The sequence below is a fragment of the Bubalus kerabau genome, chromosome 14 (assembly GCF_029407905.1).
Source record: "Bubalus kerabau isolate K-KA32 ecotype Philippines breed swamp buffalo chromosome 14, PCC_UOA_SB_1v2, whole genome shotgun sequence".
Classification (NCBI taxonomy): domain Eukaryota; kingdom Metazoa; phylum Chordata; class Mammalia; order Artiodactyla; family Bovidae; genus Bubalus; species Bubalus kerabau.
This window is the reverse complement of record NC_073637.1, coordinates 1,126,628-1,142,958: the sequence shown is the minus strand read 5'-3', so window position 1 is coordinate 1,142,958 and position 16,331 is coordinate 1,126,628. Positions and strand designations below refer to the sequence as shown.

General features: G+C 45.2%; 1 non-coding gene across 1 annotated transcript; it reads right to left on the bottom strand.

Annotated features, from left to right (window-relative positions):
* Positions 1-801: 801 nt before the first annotated feature.
* Positions 802-908, bottom strand: LOC129627456 (U6 spliceosomal RNA). Its single transcript, XR_008702605.1, has one exon. It is a non-coding gene; the product is annotated as a U6 spliceosomal RNA (small nuclear RNA).
* Positions 909-16,331: the final 15,423 nt, after the last annotated feature.

Here is a 16,331-nt window from a genome sequence, read left to right as displayed (position 1 = left end):
CCACATTTACTCTCTGCTTTCCCCCAGTACCAAGAAAGAATCCAGTGTATTCATGAATCCTAATTCCAAATCATTAAAAACTGGTTTCTGTTTCCTTTTTTTTCCTTCAAACTTTAGAAAACCTAAATAATTAAAACAGAAGAACTTATAAAACATAGTTTATACAGTGGTTTTCTTGCAAGCAGTCTTTAATAGACTTCTTTCAAATTCTGACAAATACACTAGGTGTTTGGCTTGGATATGCAGAACTAAAAATATCTAAAGGAGGGATTTTTAATTACTTAGTTCAATCCGTGAAATTCCTGCGAATTCTATCTGGAAGAAAGAATAAGAAAGAATATGAGGGACTTCCCTGGTGGTCCAGTGGCTAAGACACTAGTCCCACTGTAGGGAGCCTGGGTTTGATCCCTGGTCAGGAAACTAGATTCCACATGCCAGAGTGAAGACCTGAAGAAGCCAAATAAATAATGATAAAAAAATAAAATTTAGGAGCAAAACAACAATATATATTTTTTAACAAATAGAATATGGGCTTTGCAGTCTGAGAGACCTGGCCTTTTTCTTTTTCATGGTAGCAAGCAAACAGGATTTATTTCAGAGAGAAAGTACAAAACTCTCAGCATAGACACAGAGGAGGTGAAGTGCCCCAGACCGGGACTTTGCAGTGCAACTTTAGATAAGTTACTTAACCTCTCTGAGCCTCAACTTCTAAAGAAATTTCCCTGTTTCATTCATACTTTTTTAACTTTATTTTTTAATTGCAGGAAAATCGCTTTACAATGTTGTGATGGTTTCTGCCATAAAAACATGAAATGCTTCACCAATTTGCATGTCATCCTTGAGCAGGGGCCATGCTAATCTTCTTTGTATCATTCCAATTTAAGTATATGTGCTGCCAAAGTGAGCACTGAGCCTCAATTTCTTCATCTATGAAATGGGAATGATACCTCCCTTGCAGGACTGTTGTGAGGATCACATGCCAGGTATATATTAAGTACTCAATACATGTTCATGTTCTCCTCCATTAAACACCATCTTATTTTTTACTTTGCTCACCAAGAGCACACGTTTGGGCCTGAAACAGCCTAGGTTCAATGGCCTGATCCCACAATTTTAGCAACTCGGTGATTTGGGATAAGTTGTTAACAATCTCGGAAGCACTGTTTTCTCATCTGGAAAATGGAGTTAGCACCAACAGTGCCCAGCTCCAGGAAGCGTTCATGAACTAGTCACATCCATCAGAATCACATTAAATCACCATGGAGACAGCAGGGATACTGAGAGAGTGCTGATGCTGAGTGGCTGCTGAGTTGCTGATGAGGGGTCAGCCAGGTGGCCAGGAGGAGGCTCCATCCTTCTCTTTCTTGATTTTACCTTTACTTGCCCCACTTTTCTTTTTTTAAATATTTTAAATTATTTTACAGCTACGCTGCTGCTGCTGCTGCTAAGTCGCTTCAGTCATGTCCGACTCTGTGCGACCCCATAGACGGCAGCCCACCAGGTCCCCTCGTCCCTGGGATTCTCCAGGCAAGAACACTGGGGTGGGTTGCCATTTCCTTCTCCAATGCATGAAAGTGAAAAGTGAAAGTGAAGTCGCTCAGACGTGTCTGACTCTTTGCGACCCCATGGACTGCAGCCCACCAGGCTCCTCCACCCATGGGATTTTCCAGGCAAGAGTACTGGAGTGGGGTGCCATCGCCTTTCAGTTCAGTTCAGTTCACTTCAGTTCAGTCGCTCAGGTGTGTCCGACTCTTCGCGGCCCCATGAATCGCAGCACGCCAGGCCTCCCTGTCCATCACCAACTCCCGGAGTTCACTCAAACTCACATCCATTGAGTCAGTGATGCCATCCAGCCATCTCATTCTGTTGTCCCCTTCCTCCTGCCCCTAATCCCTCCCAGCATCAGAGTCTTTCCCAATGAGTCAACTCTTCACATGAGGTGGCCAAAGTACTGGAGTTTCAGCTTTAGCATCATTCCTTCCAAAGAACACCCAGGACTGATCTCCTTTAGAATGGATTGGTTGCATCTCCTTGCAGTCCAAGGGACTCTCAGGAGTCTTCTCCAACAGCACAGTTCAAAAGCATCAATTCTTTGGCGCTCAGCTTTCTTCACAGTCCAACTCTCACATCCATACATGACCACTGGAAAAACCATAGCCTTGACTAGACAGACCTTTGTTGGCAAAGTAATGTCTCTGCTTTTCAATATGCTATCTAGGTTCGTCATAACTTTTCTTCCAAGGAGTAAGCGTCTTTTAAATTCATGGCTGCAGTCACCATCTGAAGTGATTCTGGAGCCCCCCAAAAATAAAGTCTGACACTGTTTCCACTGTTTCCCCATCTATTTCCCATGAAGTGATGGGACCAGATGCGATGATCTTAGTTTTCTGAATGTTGAGCTTTAAGCCAACTTTTTCACTCTCCTCTTTCACTTTCATCAAGAGGCTTTTTAGTTCCTCTTCACTTTCTGCCATAAGGGTGGTGTCATCTGCATATCTGAGGTTATTGATATTTCTCCCGGCAATCTTGATTCCAGCTTTTCATCGCCTTGGTGGGTCTCAATTGCAGCATGTGGGATCTTTCATTGTGGGGTGCGGGCTTCTCTCTAGATGTGGCTCCCGGGCTCAGTAGTTGTGACTTGCAAACTTAATTGCCCTGTGGCTTGTGGCATCTTAGTTCCCCCACCAGGGATCAAACCCTCGTCCCCTGCATTGGAAGGCAGATTTTTGACCACTGGACCACCAGGGAAAGCCCCTCCCCACTTTTCTTTGTCTTTCTCCTTTATCTTCTCTTTCAGTTTCTGCTGTGTGAAAAATGGTTGCATCCAGAGTGGTATGATATGTAACCCATATATTTTCTTTCCCTGCATGGCCTCCATAAATCTTGTGTCTGTGCATGACTCCTTCTCAGTGCTGGGTTTTTGATTCCACGTCCCCAGGTAGAATACTGTGTGTTGAACTCTGTGCCATGGATTTGGTGCTGTGCGTCCTCCTTTGCCTCGGATACCTCCAAGATGAAAAGACCTAATTGCTAAGAATCCTGGGGGCAAAATTAATTCTCAGGAAGGACCACGACTTAGCATCTTTGCATTTCTCTTTTACCTCGGAAAGAGCATAGTCTGCTTGTTCTGTCTTGGGCCCTCTTGTTTGATCATGCTATGCATAATAAATTACTGTGGCATTTCCAACAGGAGTAATTCTACTTACTTCTTTCCCCGAATATTTAGACTGTGGCCAAATGGCTTCTTGTTTTTACTTAAGAGTTAAACAAAAGGGACTTCCCTGGTGGTGCTGTGGTTAAGACTGTGCCTTCCAATGCAGGGGCTGCAGGTTCAACCTCCGATGGGGGGACCAAGATTCCACATGCCTCACTGCTCAAAAACCAAAACAAAAAACAGAAGCAATATTGTAACAAATTCAATAAACAACTTTAAAAATGGTCCACATCAAAAAAATTCTTAAAAAATATATACGTGTGCATATGTAGTCTATATGTATGTGCATGAGTATAACCCTTTGTACTAAATAGTTTGGCTTTTTACAGCAAACTACATTAGAAGCCAATTTGTTCAGACATGGATGCTTTGAAATGTAAATTCATAGTCCCTACTAACAAAGAACCATAGGAATTCTATGTTCTGTGCACATGTGGCGGCACAACCCGACTTTATGCCACCTATTTGGGAGGCTGAATGGTATATATATATATATATATATATATATATATATATATATATATATATCATATAATCTCGGACTTAAATTCCAAAGCCCTGGCTAGAATTTTCTGCTTAGCCTTTCCCCCCACAACTGATGGTTTTACCCCAGAGCTAAAGACAAATGAAGAACAAAAACAGGCCTGTTGCTGTGTTGATTATTTCTTGCTCACCTCTATTTCTCTATTAAAAACATTTTTTAAGGTATATATTTTTTAATGTGGACCAATCTTTTTCAATGGCCACATCATACAGCATGCAGGATCTTTAGTTGGGGCATGCAAACTCTTAGTTGTGGCATGCAGGATCTAGTTCCCTGACCAGGGATGGAACCCCAGCCCCTTTGCATTGGGAGCTCGGAGTCTTAGCCACTGGACCACCAAGGGAGTCCCTAGACCCATTGTTTCTTGACTGCTTTCCCTTCGTGCCTGTAGTCCTTTCTCCCCTTAAAATCATTAATTACTGAGACCTGTTTAAGGGCAAGCATTGTGGCCAGGTTTAGATCACAAAATGTCTTGGACCAAAATGAGGTCAAGCTTGATTATCTTTCTCCAGGGACCCCCTCCCCTATCTGCTTACAACACCCAATGTTGACATAAAGGAAATTTCCAGTTATTTCAACCAGATCATCAGATGCTGTGGACCAAACTCAAGACTGTTAGATTTGTAGTCTGTATATTTCCTCAGGCTTCCCAGGTGACTCAAGTGGTAAAAAAAATCTACCTACCAATGCAGGAGATACAGGTTTGATCCCTGGGTCAGAAAGATCCCCTGGAGGAGGAAATGACAACCCACTCCAGTATTATTGTCTGGAAAGTTCCATGGACAGAGGAGCCTGGCAGGCTACAATCCACGGGGTTGCAAAGAGTCAGACACAGCTTAGCCACTGGACGCACACACACACGCATGTAATTCCCCATATTTTGTCTTTCCTCCTGTGATAATGGGCATTAAAGTCTTAAAATGAGGGTCTACGAGCTTTTTTTCAGGGACAACCAGGAAGGGTGGTGGCTGACTAGCCCACTCAAGATGGCTGTTCCCTTGCTCTCTGTCCGTCCCTTGCCCGACCAGTGCCTGCTTCATTTACACTTACTCTGGCCTTCCTACATACTTGCCTTGGGCACCAGCTAGTGGTTGTTCTTATCAAAGGGGCGGTGAGGTGTGTGCCCTTCTGTTGGTTTCCCTGGTAATCGATGAGCCCATCTGACATCAACTCCCCTGTAACTGGCAATCTCCCCCTCCACCAGGAGCAAAGACTGCTGCCACGTCCTGAAGGTGTGTGCTGCACAGCGTGGGAGGTCGCTCCAGGACTTCGCTTCAGACACAGAAGCTCCCCATCTGTCAAACCACTGAAGTCTCTGTTGCCTGATCCATGTGTGCATGCTAAGGCACTTCAGTCAGGCCTGACTCTTTGCAACTTTATGGGCTGTAGCCCGGCAGGTCCCTCTGTTCATGGGATTCTCTGGTCAAGAACACTGGAGTGGGTTTGCCATTCCCTTCTCCAGGGGATCTTCCTGGTGCAGGGATCGAACCCCCATCTCCTGTGTCTCCTGCATTGCTAGTGGATTCTTCACCGCTGTGCCACCGGGGAAGCCCTCTGTTGCCCAATCCAGGCTTTCGTCAGTCTTGAAGCTGGGCAAATGCAGGCTTTGTAGGCCTGTGAGGTGCAGTCCAACAGGTGGGCATAAAGAGACCAGTTTCCAGAGCCCCTCAGGAAGGGGTGAGACACTTGACAGCTTGGGGTGGTGGTGACAATTACCAAGAGCAGAGGTGGTGGGGCGGGGGAGTCCCTGGGACCTGCCAGGGTGGAATAGGAGAGTTTGAGAGGAGCCTGCCTGGGCCTGTGGATCTCCCCCGGGGGGACTTAGGAGAAAGGGTTCCTCAAATACACTGATAAATATACTCTGCACCGTAATAGGATTCCATTTGAAACAGTTGCAGCCGAGGTGTTATGAGCCCATTCTTGAGTGACAGAAAGCTAGGCTGTTCCTCCATTTCGAAGGTATTATTTTATTTTCCTTGTTCCTAAAATAGCACAAAGGAAGGCTTCTGTTTGTTCTTTTACCTTGTGCTAATCCTAGAGCAACATGAATATGCTGACTGTACACGGATCTTGAAACAACAGCGAAAACTTCCAACACGGGAAGACAATTAATTCCCACTCCTTTCCCCTTTCCTCTTGGATTCCAATGACTGGCTGTGTTTAACCCTAGTTTTGCCTACTCTTTCCCAGAAAAGTCACAGCTAACATGCATGGAACTACTAGCAGGAGCATAGGTTCAGTAGGATGTGGGATTCCAGCTTGATTCTCCAGGGGCTGACATCTCATCAGAGAACTAGTCCTGAAGAGCATATGTTCAGTGCTGAGTTTGGGGGTCTGTATGATAATGGCTTCAGGAATGCAGCTGAGACAAAAATCCCTGAGGGTTGAAACACTCAAGCTTCTTGGAGAAGGTGGGCCTCCATGGATAGATGTAGAGAAGGAGTAAAGAGAGCAGGTGAGTAAGTCAGAAAGAGCAAAACAAATATTGTATATTAATGCATGTATGATATGCATTATGGCAGGCTACAGTCTATGGGGTCTATATGACCAAAGTCACGACCAAAGTGACTCAGGATGCATGCACCACACATATATACAGAATCTAGGAAAACAGTACTGATGAACCTATTTACAGAGAAGAAATGGAGATGCAGATGTAGGGAATGGACTTGTGGACACGGCGGGGGAAGGAGAGGCTAGGACAAATTGAGAAGGTAGCATTGATGTATATACACTTACTCACTCTCAGAGTCACTCAGATGTGCCTGACTCTTTGAGACCCCATGGACTACAGCCCGCCAGGCTCCTCTGTCCATGGGATTTCCCAGGCAAAAATACTGGAGTGGGTTGCCATTCCCATCTCCAGGAGATCTTCCCAATCCAGGGATCAAACCTGAGTCTCCTTCATTGCAGGCAGATTCTTCACCATTTGAACCACCAAGGAAGCCCCATGTATGCTCATAACATGTGGGAGCCTGCTATAGAGCACAGGGAGCCCATCCTGGAGCTCTGTGATGACCTAGAGAGGTGGAATGCGGGGCGAGGGAGGCTCAAGAGGGTAAGGGGATATATACATATATATCATTATGGCTGATTAATATTGATGTACGGCAGAGAGCACCACACCATTGTAAGGCAATTATCCTCCAATTTAAAGATACATAGAGAGAGAGATAGGCAGGTGGAGGGTGCAGGCGAGAGCAGCCTGTGTGGCGCATCTCTGTGGAAGAAGAGGGACCCAGTTCACTGGAGACAGCAGTCATGGCTGAAGCAATTTCAGATTCAGTGAAAGCCTAAAGTAGGACTTTCCCCAGATTAATGGAAACCCTGTGTGTTGCAAACATATCCATCAGAGCATTAGAGGGAGGTAACGGATGACCTGACTCCTGGGGCCTGCCAGCTGAATATGGAGTCGGGAGGGGGACAATGTTCGGAGAGGCGCAGCCTCTGTACATCTGCTTGCTCTCCTGTGTTGCTCTGCCCAGTCGGGGCTGAGATAAGAGTGCGTGTGCCCCTTCCTGCTCCCTGTAAACTCAGCTCGTATGAGGTCTTTCTCTCACTCTCTCCCTTTCTCTGCCTTTTCTGCTCACGGCCAGATGTTGAGAAGTCCTTCCTCGCTGTGAGTTTTGGATGGAATGTCCACGTGCGACATCAGTCTTTAGTGCGCATGCCCAGATTAGCAGGGAGGGTAAACGATGGGAACTCTAGCAATACCCACCTGGTCTGAGGATCACGAGTCTCCAGGCCCAGCTCTAACACTTTTTAGCTCCTTGAATGCTGGCATTTCAACTACCTGCTCTTCAGTTTCATTTATTTGTAAAATGGAGACATTAATACCTCCCTATCTACCTCACACAGTTTCCTTGAGGCTCAAATGAAATATGGGTGTGAAAGTGCTTTGGAGACAAAGAAATGTATTTATTAGGAGTGACTCAATAGTTGAGGGGTGAATGAGGGGGAAGGTGGTAAAACTGGGACATCTCAATAAATCCCATCCCGTCCTATGATTTTATAAAATTGTTTTACACTACTTTGTCGTTGGTCAGTAACTAGGTTGTGTCCGCCTTTGGCCAACCAGCCTCTCTGTCCATGGAATTCTCCGGGCAAGAATACTGGAGTGCAATGCCATTCCTTTCTCCCAGGGATTTTCCCAACCCAGGAATTAAACCCACATCTCCTGCTTGGCAGGTGGATCCTTTACCACTGAGCCACTAGGGAAGCCCTTTATTGCCGGGAGCCGGCATATTGCATATTGAGTGCAGCACTTTCCACAGCATCATCTTTCAGGATCTGGAATAGCTCAACTGGAATTCTATCACTGCTGGGAGCCAGCGTGAGGAACTCCGCCCATGACAAAGGTCATGAGGAAGGAGGCTCGGCATACGCAAAGGCGGGATCGAGCCTCAGGAGTCCCCCTGGAAATTCTCGAGCATCTACCCCCAAAACCAGAGTCTGCCTACTTTCTGCTTTGTGCTTTCACCTACACCTCTGACTTTACGGGGGGCTGTCCCCCACTACCTCTCTCTGGAAAAAGAGTTAGCTTACAGCTCCAGTTAATAATTCCTGGGTGTGACAGTGTTTAACCTACAAACTCCTTTGGAAATCCTCTAGCCTGCCTGAATAGGTTTTTCCGGCCACATGTGATTGTTCAGAGCCTCCCAACTGTGAGAGGCAGATGTTCTAAACTGCCTAAACACAGATTCCTTTGAGTAGTTAAAAGATTGATTAGAAATTGTATTGGTGAAGGGTTTTTCACTTATTGGGCCAATGTTTGCTGCTAAGTCTCCATACTCCTTACCTACTGTGTCCTTGGCAGTGTATTGATTGATATAATGGGTGTATAGAAATGTAAAATGCAGCTTTGTCCAATGCTTTTTGGAAGGCTGGCGCCTGACTTTGGAATAATCACCTTTAGAGAAAGATAAGTTTCTTAAAATGTTAACAGGCCTCCTGGCCAGAAGATGATGTCAATCACCTGAACTTTTGCATATGATAAGTTTACAGGAAAAAAGCCTGGCTTGCTGCATGACTCTACCCCTTCCCCCATTATCCTCTATGCACAACTTTAGGTATAAAAGCTATTTTGGAAAATAAAGTGCGGGCCTTGTTCACTGAAACTTGGTCTCCCCATGTCACTCTCTCTCCCAAATTCCAGCTGAGTGTCCATCTGGAGCGCGGATGTCCTCTGTGACCATTTATTTGCCTGGGCTTCTAAGACCCACTCGAGAAGGTGTCTAAGGTGGGGCACCTTCCGCTATTCGAGAGGGCGCCTGCGGTCCGTGGTCAGAGCTAACCTGGTGTCACGGGTTATATTGATTTTCCGCGTAAACCAAGCCACTCAGCTTCTTTTCTCCACTGAATTTTCCTACTGAGCTATCCTTATTTCAGCCGCTTTTCTCCACTGAATTTCCTCACTGAGCTATCCTTATTCTATTACTCTTTATATCTTTGATGAATAAATAATTAAATAAGTCGCCGACGCCGTCCCCGCTTCGAATACCCTGGCTCAGCCGGGGCTGGACCCCGGCACTTTATATTCCTTCAATAAGTTGAATTAGATAGCTTTTCCTGCTGTTCTAACAACTCTCACTGTAGCGGTATCTTTTCTTCCTCCCTAGATCTCCTTACATGCAGAACCCAGGGCCTCCCTACATGTTCCAGCTCACCTTGCTCAGCTTCCTCACCAGCCACTGGGTCTCCCAGCCACTGAAGCAGCAACAAAAACTCTCACACAGCATCTCCAAAAGCTCTCTGGACTTCAGTCATCACCCCAGGCCTTCCAGCAGCAGCTGATGTAAAAAATGTGAAAAGAGTTTTCCAAAAACGACAAGATGCTCCACAGAGAGACTTGGATGTCACTTGGCTCCTCGCTTAGAAACAGCTTAGGAACCTTATTGTGAAAGTAAGTCCTGCAGTATTTCAGGAACAGGCATTCACAACACAAACGTTGACATATTTACAAACTTAGGAATGTGATGATAGATACTGTGGAGTGGATAAAGGGACATATGATAAGTGTCCTTGGTGAGGTTGGCTGTGTGAGACCAGGTCCGAGAAGGATATAACCAGCACATCCCCAGGGCTCCACAAGTGGTTTAGTGATGGGACGATTGACCATGGTGTCATAGTTTGCTGGGGCTGCTGTAACAGAACCTTAGCCCGTTTAGGCTGCTGTAACAAAAGTGCCATTGATAAGTGGGCCTCCCTGATGTCTCAGAGGTAAAGAAACAGTATGCAATGCAGGAGACTTGGGTTTGATCCCTGGGTTAGGAAGATGCCCCGGAGAAGGAAATGGAAACCCACTCCAGTATTCTTGCCTGGGAAATCCCATGGACAGAGGAGCCTGGTGGGCTACAGCCCACAGGGTCACAAAGAGTTGGACACGACTGAGTGACTAAGCCACCACCACAATTGATGAGTGGCTTAAAAACAACAGACATTTATTTTCTGGAGGCTGGGAAGTCCAAGATTAAGATGTGGGCAGGGTTGGTTTCTTTTGAGGCCTCTCTCTTTGGCTTGCAGACGGCTGCCTTGCCCACAGACTGTCTTCCTTCTCTGCTCGCCGATGTCCTAATCTTCTCTTACTGTGTATATGCTAAGTTGCTCAGTCATGTCCGACTCTTTGGCACCCCATGGACTGTAGCCCGCCAGGCTCCTCTGTCCATGGGATTCTCCAGGCAAGAACACTTGAGTGGGTTGCCATGCCCTCCTCCAAGGTGATCTTCCAGACCCAGGGATCGAACCCACATCTCTTATGTCTCCTGCATTGGCAAGCGGGTTCTTTCCCACTAGTGCCACCTGGGCCTCTTATTATATGGACACAAGTCAGATTGGATTAGGGTCCACCTGTATGACTTTGTTTAACTTTAATTACCTTTTTGAAGACACTCTCCTAAGACAGTCACTTTCTGAGGTCTTGGGGGTTAGAACTTCAACATAGGAATTGGGGGCGGGGGTTACAACTCAACCCTTAACTCACACTGTGGGCAAGGTAAAGAGAATCAAGATGAATGGAGAAGCCACTGGGAACTATTAACAGCAGAAGCTTCCATCATCCTTGGGCCTGGAGAAACAAAAGAGAAAGGGTGTGCTATTCCTAGAACCCATCCAGAGCTGTGGTCATAGGAGAGGGGCCGCCCAGCGTGGGTGCTATATGACAGAGGAAGGCACCCATGGTGGAGACCAGGCTCTGGCAGGGAGGGAGGGAGGGGGAAGACCCACCCCTCTCTCTCCCCGCCCTTCACACTCCTCTCTTCACACTCTTCTTCTACTCAAAGTGCTTCCCTTTGGTCAAGAGCCGAGAAAGAGGCGCTGAGAACAGCAAAGCCTGGGAGCTGCAGCTTGTAGATGTCAGGCTTTGAGGCAGGGAACGGGATGACAAGTGTGGCCAGGGGTGGGAGGGGAGTGGTAGGATTTGAGTGGGACGATGAAGAATCACCAGCTCAGTGGAGAAAACAAAGACATTTCCAAAGGAGGAATTAATTATGCATACTCAGTAACATAAATGGGCTTTAAAGTATCATTGGAAAACAGAAAATGCTACTTAGCTGCAAAAAATATTAGTCATCCATTTGAAACTGAACCACGTATTCATGTAACCATTTCCAGTCCCAGAAGTTACTATTCTAAGATACTTGTTTGCAGAAGTAAAGCCGAATGATAGAAAAATAGGTTTGTCAATCTTGTCATGTTGAACACTTATGTTTTTAAAGTGGGATGGGAAGTATTATTGGAACGGTTTTGGAATAGAAAGCAGCTCTCTGACTCAGGAGGGTGTCTGTATGACCACACCCATCAATCGTCACAGCATGGTTATATGAACTGGGTACGACCCCTGTGTTATCGCGCTGGGTGCACCATAACAAAATACCATAGGCTGGTGGCTTTGACTACAGAAATTTGTTTTCTCACCACTCTGGAGGCTGGAAGCCTGAGACCCAGTGTTGACAGGGTGGACGTCTGCTGAGAGCTCCCTTTGGGAGCTCCTTTTCAGTGTGTGCTCACACGGTCTTTCCTAGGTGACTTTGCAGGGGGAAAAAGTGAGGGGGATGGAGGGAGGGGGAGAAAGAGCCGTCTCTTGGTGTCTCTCCTTTTTTTTTTTTCCTTGCTGCTGCTGCTGCTAAGTCGCTTCAGTTGTGTCCGACTGGGCGACCCCATAGACGGTAGCCCACCAGGCTCCCCCGTCCCTGGGATTCTCCAGGTAAAAACACTGGGTGGGTTGCCATTTCCTTCTCCACTTCTTTTTTTTTTTACCTAAGTTCAAATCATCCTGACTTTATGATCACAGAAATACTATAAATATCCACAGTTGGTGAACACCGTTATAACAAATACAGATAGAAGGATGGATAGAGAGCTGCATAGATAGAGTGACTGTAACAGGAATAGGCTCAATCTGCACATGCTGTTTTTAAAGTATAGTGTTGAATTTAGTGTTACTTGAATTTTAAAACAAATTTATTTAATCACACCAGGGCTTAGTTGCGGCAGGTACAATCTAGTTTGCTGACCAGGGATCAAACCCAGGCCCCCTGCATTGGGACACAGGCTTGATCCCTGAGTCAGGAAGATCCCCTGGAGGAGGAAATGGCAACCCACTCCAGTATCCTTGTCTGGAAAATCCCATGGACAGAGGAGCATGGCAGGCTACAGTCCATGTGGTCGCAGAGAGTTGGAGACGACTGAGCGACTTAGCACACACTCATGCATTTCCCTAAAGGCTCCACGTCCAAATACAGCTGCTCTGGGGGTTAAGACTTCAACATATGAGTTTTGGAGGGGACCCAAACATTCAGTCCATAACATCCCACATAGTGATATGAAATAGATGACACTTGATATGTTGATACTGATAGTCATTAAATCAATAAAACTTCATTGCACACCTACTGTGCACCAGAATCTCTGCTAGGCTCTGAGATTATAGGTAGAAGGAAAAAAAAAAAAACTGCCTCAGTCTTTAATGAGTTTATAACTTGAAGAGAGACAGAGAAGCTATTAGAACACAGTGGTCACTGCCAGGAGAGCCTGAGCATTTGTGCTAAGTCACTCGGTCATGTTTGGCTCTTTGAGACCCCTTGGACTGTAGCCCTCCAGGCTCCTCTATCAATGGGATTCTCCAGACAAGAATACTGGAGTGGGTTGCCATTTCCTTCTCCAGACCCAGGGACCGAACCCACATCTCTTGGGTCTCCTGAACTGGCAGCGGGTTCTCTTCCACTAGCACCCCTGGTGACTCAGATGGTAAAGATTTCACCTGCAATGCGGGAGACCTGGGTTCTATCCCCAGGTCAGGAAGATCTCCTGGAGGAGGGCATAGGTACCAGTATTCTCGCCTGGGATTTCCATGGACAGAGGAGCCTGGCGGGCTGCAGTCCATGGGGTCGCAAAAGAGTCAGGACATGACTGAGCGACTAACACTTTCACTTTCTGTTCAGTGCCTCCTGGGAAGCCCCAGAGCTCCTAGACAGGACGAATAAACCACTCCCTGGGGGCAGCAGAAGTGATGTGCAAGCAGAAACGGAGGATGAGGAGTATTGGATAGTAAACACGGGGTGGGACAGACAAGGGGGAGCATTCAGGATTGAGGAAGACGATACACAGAACTAGGGTGACCAGGATCCTGGTTTGCCCGGGGCTGTCCTGGTTTTAGCACTAAAAATCCCACATCTGGGAAAGCTCGGGGTCGCTGAGCCTTATATGCTGCTGCTGCTGCTAAGTCGCTTCAGTCGTGTCCAACTCTATGTGACCCCATAGAAGGCAGCCCACTCAAATGAACTCGAAATGAAAAAGGAGACGTTTCAACAGACAACACAGAAAGAGAAAGGATCATAAGAGACAATTAGAAACAACTGCATGACAATAAAATGGATAACCTGGAACAAATGGACAAATTCTTAGAAAAGTACAATCTTCTAAGACTGAATCAGGAAGAAAGAGAAAATATGAATAAGTCAAGCACCAACACCAGTCACAAGCTCTAACTATGAACAGATCAATCACAAGCACTACTAACTGGGATCAAAAGTCTCCAACAAAGAAATGCCTGGGACTTCACAGATGAATGCTCTCAAATGGTAGAGATGTGATAATACCTATGCTGGTCAAACTGTTCCAGAAAAATGTGGAGGGAGGAGCATTCCCAACTCATTCTGCGAGGCCACCATCACCATGAACCAAAAGGAAGCAGAAATGCCACACAGAAAAGAAAGTTACAGGCTAACATCACTGATGAACATCAACGCAAAAATCCTGGGGAAAATTGTAGCAAAAACCAAACAAAAACACATGAAAAGGATCATACACCAAGTTCAAGTGGGGTTTATCCCAGGGATTCAAAGATTCTTCGCTATCTGCAAATCAATCAATGTGATACACTATATTGACAAACTGAAAGATAAAAAGCATACGATAATCTTGATCGATGCAGAGAAAGGTTTTGACAAAACTAAATACCAGTTTAAAAAGCACTCCATAAATGGGCATGGAAGATACCTACCTCAACATAAGAAAGGTCATATAGGAAAATCTCTCAGCAAACATTATTCTCAATGGTGTCAAAATGTAAGCATTTCCTCTAAGATCAGCATCAAGATCATGGTGCCCACTCTATTTCTATTAATCAATAGAGTTTTTAAAGTCATAGACACAGCAATCAGAGAAGAAAACGAGAAAGAACGCATATTGGAAAAGAAGAAGTCCATCTGTCATTGATTGCAGATGACCTGTTTCTATTCATAGAAGACCCTATAGGTAGAACCAGAAAATTACTAGAGCTAATCAATGAATTTAGTAAAGCCCAGGATACAAAATTAATACACAGAAATCCTTTGCAGACTTACAGCACAACAAGAAAAATCAGAAAGAGAAACTAAGAAAAAAGTGCCATTCCCCACTGCAACAAGAAGAATAGCATAGCTAGGAATGCTGCTGCTGCTAAGTCACGTCAGTCACGTCCGACTCTGTGCGACCCCATAGATGGGAGCCCACCAGGCTCCCCCATCCCTGGGATTCTCCAGGCAAGAACACTGGAGTGGGTTGATATTTCCTTCTCCAATGCATCAAAGTGAAATGTGAAAGTGAAGTCGCTCAGTCGTGTCCGACTCTTCGGGACCTCATGGACTGTAGCCTATCAGGCTCCTTGTACATGGGATTTTCCAGGCAAGAGTACTGGAGTGGGTTTCCATTTTTCTTCCCCAATAGCTAGGATTAAAGTTACCTAAACAGACAAAACACATGTATGCAGAAAGACAGGCTGTATGATGAAAGATAGCCAAGTTGAAACAAACAGATAGAAAGATATGCCTTGTTCTTGACTTGAAAGAAATCAATGTTGTGAAAATGACTATACTACCCAAAGCAATCTGAAGATTCAATTCATCCCTATCAAACAACCAATGACTTTTTTTTTTTAAAGAACTAGGACGAACAATTTTACAATTTACATGGGGGGAAAAAAGACCCAGAAGGGCCAAAGCAATCTTGGAAAGAAAGGTGGAACTGGAGGAATCAACCTTCTGACTTCAGACTATACTATCAAGACACTATGGTACAGGCACAAAAGCAGAAACAGAGGGCAATGGAACAAGACACAAAGCTGAGAGATAAACCCACACCCCTATAGGCATCTTTTCTTTGACAAGGGAGGCAAGAATGTACAATGGAAAAAGGACAGAAAAGAGAGCCTCTTCAGTAAGTGGTGCTGGGAAACTGGACAACTACATGTAGAAGAATGAAATTAGAACGCTTCTTCATACTATACACAAAAATAATTCACAATGGGTTAAAGACCAAAAGTAAGGCCAGAAACTATAAAATTCTTAGAGGAAAACATAGGCAGAACACTCTTTGTCATTTATCACAGCAAGACCTCCGAGAATGACTGAAATAAAAATAAAAATAAATGGCATCTAGAGAAACTTCAAAGTATATAAGCAGCAAAGAAAACTATAAACAAGATGAAAGGACAACCCTCAGAATAGGAGAAAGTAATTGTAAATGAAGCAATTGACAAAGGATTATCTACAAAGTACACAAGTAGATCATCGAGCCTAATATCAGATAAAAAGCAACCAACTGAAAAGTGACCAGAAGACATGAACAAATTTATCCAAAGACGACATTAAGAAGGCCACCAAACACAGGCGAAGATGCTCCACATCACTCATTACTAATGAAACGCTAATCAAAACTACATGAGGTATCACCTCACACCAGTCAGAATGGCCATCATCAACAATTCTACAAATAATAAATGCTGGACAGGACATGGAAGAAAGGGAACCCTCTTGCACTGTTGGTAGACATGTAAATGGATACAGCCACTATGGAGAGGGAATGTAGGTTTCTTTAAAAAGTAGGAATAAAGCTACCATATGATGCAACAATCCCCTACTGGCCATATAGCCGGAGAAAACCATACCTCTAAAAAGACACATGCACCCCAATGTCCACTGCAGCACTATTTAAAATAGCCAGGGCATGGAAGCAACCTAATATCTATCAAGAGAACAATGTATAAAGAAGTCGTGGAACATATACACAATGGAATATTACTCAGCCACGAAAAGGAAC